The sequence below is a fragment of the Aquarana catesbeiana genome, linkage group LG03 (genome assembly GCF_042186555.1).
Source record: "Aquarana catesbeiana isolate 2022-GZ linkage group LG03, ASM4218655v1, whole genome shotgun sequence".
Taxonomy (NCBI): domain Eukaryota; kingdom Metazoa; phylum Chordata; class Amphibia; order Anura; family Ranidae; genus Aquarana; species Aquarana catesbeiana.
Window position 1 is genome coordinate 667,360,866 of NC_133326.1, and position 5,668 is coordinate 667,366,533.

General features: G+C 40.1%; 1 pseudogene; it reads right to left on the reverse strand.

Moving 5' to 3' along the window:
* Positions 1–4,108: 4,108 nt before the first annotated feature.
* LOC141135759 (U8 small nucleolar RNA) lies at positions 4,109–4,249 on the reverse strand (annotated as a pseudogene).
* Positions 4,250–5,668: the final 1,419 nt, after the last annotated feature.

The following is a 5,668-nucleotide window of genomic DNA, read 5'->3' on the forward strand; positions in this document are numbered from 1 at the left end:
ACGTGGTAGCAGTCTGCTGCCTGCACATGTTTTATAAGTGTCTTATAAGCTAGATTTTATTTTTAGATTTTTGACAAAAGGATCCACAGTCCATTGACATTTGTAAGTGAACATCCCACCCTTATTTATTTATTACAGACCAGTTACACAAAATAATATAAATCACATTTGCGCTATATAAATACTGGGTAATAATAATTATAATATTAATATTGATAATTTATATTTATATATACAGTGTCTCACAAAAGTGAGTACACCCCTTACAATTCTGTAAATATTTTATTATACCTTTTCATGTGACAACACTGAAGAAATGACACTTTGCTACAATGTAAAGTAGTGAGTGTACAGCTTGTATATCAGTGTAAATTTGCTGTTCCCCTCAAAATAACTCAACACACAGCCATTAATGTCTAAACCGCTGGCAACAAAAGTGAGTACACCCCTAAGTGAAAATGTCCAAATTGGGCCCAATTAGCCATTTTCCTTCCCCGGTGTCATGTGACTCGTTAGTGTTACAAGGTCTCAGGTGTGAATGGGGAGCAGGTGTGTTAAATTTTGGTGTTATCGCTCTCACTCTCTCATACTGGTCACTGGAAGTTCAACATGGCACCTCATGGCAAAGAACTCTCTGAGGATCTGAAAAAAAGAATTGTTGCTCTACATAAAGATGGCCTAGGCTATAAGAAGATTGCCAAGACCCTGAAACTGAGCTACAGTACGGTGGCCAAGACCATACAGCAGTTTAACAGGACAGGACCCACTCAGAACAGGCCTCGTCATGGTCGACCAAAGAAGTTGAGTGCACGTGCTCAGCGTCATATCCAGACGTTGTCTTTGGGAAATAGACATATGAGTGCTGCCAGCATTGCTGCAGAGGTTGAAGGGGTGGGGGGTCAGCCTGTCAGTGCTCAGACCATACGCCGCACACTGCATCAAATTGGTCTGCATGGCTGTCATCCCAGAAGGAAGCCTCTTCTAAAGATGATACACAAGAAAGCCCGCAAACAGTTTGCTGAAGACACGCAGACTAAGGACATAGATTACTGGAACCATGTCCTGTGGTCTGATGATATCAAGATAAACGTATTTGGTTCAGATGGTGTCAGGCGTGTGTGGCGACAACCAGGTGAGGAGTACAAAGACAAGTGTGTCTTGCCTACAGTCAAGCATGGTGGTGGAAGTGTCATGGTCTGGGGCTGCATGAGTGCTGCCGGCACTGGGGAGCTACAGTTCATTGAGGGAACCATGAATGCCAACATGTACTGTGACATACTGAAGAAGAGCATGATCCTCTCCCTTCTTAGACTGGGCCACAGGGCAGTATTCTAACATGATAATGACCCCAAACACACCTCCAAGACGACCACTGCCTTGCTAAAGAAGCTGAGGGTAAAGGTGATGGACTGGCCAAGCATGTCTCCAGACCTAAACCCTATTGAGCATCTGTGGGGCATCCTCAAACGGAAGGTGGAGGAGCGCAAGGTCTCTAACATCCACCAGCTCCGTGATGTCGTCATGGAGGAGTAGAAGAGGACTCCAGTGGCAACCTGTGAAGCTCTGGTGAACTCCATGCCCAAGAGGGTTAAGGCAGTGCTGGAAAATAATGGTGACCACACAAAATTTACACTTTGGGCCGAATTTGGACATTTTTACTTAGGGGTGTACTCACTTCTGTTGCCAGTGGTTTAGACATTAATGGCTGTGTGTTGAGTTATTTTGAGGGGACAGCAAACTTACACTGTTATACAAGCTGTACACTCACCACTTTACATTGTAGCAAAGTGTCATTTCTTCAGTGTTGTCACATGAAAAGATAGAATAAAATATTTACAAAAATGTGAGGGGTGTACTCACTTTTGTGTGTGTGTGTGTGTGATATGTATGTATGTGTATATATATATATATATATATATATATATATATATATATATATATATATATATATATATATATAAAATAATAATACAATAATCTATGAGAAATAAGATTGACACACGTCCCCCAGTAATAAGCTTGTGATAGAGCTGCATAACTACACTCTGCCTATCTACTTTATCATAAAACACACAAAAAAGGCAGTCATTTATGAGGAATTAAGGGACCTGGGCTCAGCAGGGCAGACCAAAAGAGAGATTCGATTGGATATTTATAATACTATATTGAACTACTCATACCCAAGAGGTGTATTTTTGTGTGTATTACCTTATAACTTAGGTGTATTGCACACCTAAGTTATAAGGTAAAAAGACACAAAAAGCTACAAAAAAACATTAGGTAGATGCACTGATACAATTTTGTTTTTACAATGAGTACGAGTACCGATACTTTCTTTTTTAGTACTTGCCAATACCAATTACCGATACCTGCCGGCAACTGTTTTGTTTATACTTCAGCTGTCAGCAATGGTACAAAGCATTGAAAAGTTATTTACAAATGAAATACATTTTTATTTAAATGTTGCACTTTTTTCAATGTGAAACATGTAAATATATGTTAAAAGTGTAGAAATATTAGAACAAAGCAAACAATTAACTATTAATTATTAAAAGTTTATAAAAAAAAAAGAAAAAAAAAAATCAGCAGGAAAATAATAATTAAATGTAAGGAGAATAAGGAGTTAATTAAGGCTAATTAAGAGTAAATTTCGTGTTAATTGGGGTTAATCAGAGGAGCATTTATTAAAAAACAAAAAACCTAAAGGGGTTGTAAACCCTTGTTTTAAAAATAAAAATAAAAATAACAAACATGCCTATACTCTCCTGCTCTGTGCAATCATTTTGCACAGAGCAGCCCTGATCTTCTGTCGGGTGCCCCCAGGGAAAGTCCCCTAGCCCGGTTGCACCCGTGCCGGCTACCTTTTGAGTTCCACTGTTGCGTCCAATGACACAGACAGCTGGAATCGGCCCCGCCACCCCCGCTCCCATGTCAATGGATTTGATTGACAGCAGCGAGAGCCAATCAGTGCTGCCTATCAGTGCCACCTCATCAGTGCCACTTATCGGTGCTCATCAGTGCAGCCTATCAGTGCTCATCAGTGCAACCTCATCAGCGCCCATCAGTGAAGAAGAAAAATTGGACAAAAAAAGGGGCGATAGGGGGCCTAAATAAAAAATATAATAAAGAACCCTTATATGACCATATGACATGGAAATAAAGTGGACATGTGCATAAAAGTGCAACCATAAAATTCACAACAAAGATTAAAGTGAACTTGTGCTTATAGTGCAATATATAAACTTATATATGGTATGAAAAAAAAATTGATCAAAAGTTCATTAAATAACATTTGATGGAACTATAAAACATCCATGATATTCAACGCTGCATCTTGATTGATGGACACAAACCAAAAAAAACACAAGAGGGAATTCCTTCACCGTAAGTCTTAGGGACCACCCAATGTGCTCAGAATTAAGAACTGCTCACCAGATGGTTGTGACCTCTTTAATTAAAAAAGGGTCTAATGCGCTTTTGGTAAATCCTGGAATTGGATGCCCTAGGTTACCAGTAACAAGACCTCCGCTCCACCAATGTTCCCATGTGGAAAGACAAAGGTGAAGGAATTCCGTCTTATGTTTTTTTGGTTTGTGTCCATCGATCAAGATGCAGCGTTGAACATCATGGACGTTTTATAGTTTCATCAAATTTTATTTGATGAACTTTTGATCACTTTTTTTATACCATATATAAGTTTATATATTGCACTATAAGCACAAGTTCACTTTAATCTTTGTTGTAAAGTTTATGGTTGCTCTTTTATGCACATGTCCACTTTATTTCCATGTCATATGGTCATACAAAAGTTCTTTATTATATTTTTTATATATATACTTTTTTTTTGTCCAAATGCACAGTGATTCGTTCATTGTTTTGGGGAGCTGCTTTCCGTATAACATATTTATTGAGTATTGTGCAGCACAAGGTTTCCCCCTTTTTTCAGGAGAAAAATTACCTGTTTGCAAAATTTTATAACAAACTATGAAAACTTTTTTTTTTTTTTGTCTTTTTTTGTTTGTTTAGCAAAAAATAACAAACCCAGCGGTAATGAAATTAACTTTTCAATTTTTAAGCCATTAGAATAAACAGCTAGCGGCATTGGAAAATCAGAATGGTACACTCCCCTAGTGGTGGGATAAGGGTAATGCAGGAGATGAGTATAATCACACACTCATCTTCCTCCACTCATCATGCACATTCCTCCACAAGGAGGAACAGGTAGGGCATACTGTAACCTCACTGATGATAGCCAGCATTGGGCTTAACCTGGGAGACACAAAGCGAGATACTAAGACACATCAGGGAGAGTTCTGATAGGATGGACTTTTTTGGTGGACACATTAAAGTGAAACTTCAGTCCTTTTTTCATCTTTCCATCTATTAAATCTTCTGCCCTTGTTCTTTTAACTTTCGATGATAAAACATTTTTTTTTCTGCCAATAAATACCTTATACAGCCCACTTCCTGTTTCTTGTCTGGTAAAAAGCCTAGGCTTATGACATCATACACAGCTCCCGCTCTCATGAGAGTTTGCCAGGAAGGGAGGGGGTGAGTCATAAGAGGGCCAATGAGAGCTGCAGAGCTGGAGGCGAGCCTCTGTGTAAATCCAGGAAGTGAACAGGCAGCAGCTTCAGCTGCCCACAGTTAAAATGGATGCAGCCAGAGGGAGATTTCTGCAGCATATTTGCCAAGTACCGAATCACAGTATATATAAAATAATATGTAAAGTGGTTGGAGGGAAGCTTCAGAATGGCAAAGATGTTTTTATTACAAATTATGTGAGCAGACTGCAGTTCTTCATTAAATACAGTATTAGTTCTACATCCCAGTGAAGTATGCATTTCCACAACAGAATACATATTGCTCTCATTAGGCCCCTTTCACACACATCTGTCTGTTTTGATGGACTTCGCTTGCTCAGCAGAGATCGCTCTGTTGATCCCCGCTGAGCCAGCGGATGACAGGTCCGTCTCCGCTCACTGTGCGGGGACGGAGCTGTCAGAGCCCCGCTGTCCTCTATGGGGGATCGGATGTAAGTGGACCTCCTGTCCGTTTTCATCTGATGCGATCCGCCATGGAAAATAGGGTTTCCATCCGTCTGCATTTACCGGATTAGAGCGGATTGGATGTCAGCGGACATGTCACCGCTGACATCATTTGCTCCATAGAGGTGAATGGAGCGTCCGTTCAGATCCACCTGGAAAACCGACAGGTGGACCTGAACGGTCCGCATGTGTGAAAGGACTTTAAGGCTCCATTCACACTTGTGTGATTTGTCATTCAACTTTGGACATTAAAGTTGCATGACAAGTCATTTCCCATGTTTTCCAATGATAACCATTCATAGACAGTATGTAAGGTTGCAGCGACTTCAAAGTAGTTCTTGCACTACAACATTCAGGTCCGACTTTCATGCAACTTGAGGGCCATAGACTTCATTGTTAACCCTCAAAAGTTGCATGAAAGTCGTACCTGAATGTTATACAATGCAACAGTTGTGTAACGGTTGTCCATTATCACTGGTCAAAGCCAAAGTCGTATCCAAGTTGCACTCATCCAAAGCTGCATCAAAGTTCCACTCCAAATTCGCCGCAACTTTGGAGCCGTACAAGTGTGAATGAAGCCTAAACTTTGTTCTCAATAATCCTGCATGCACATGTTGCGG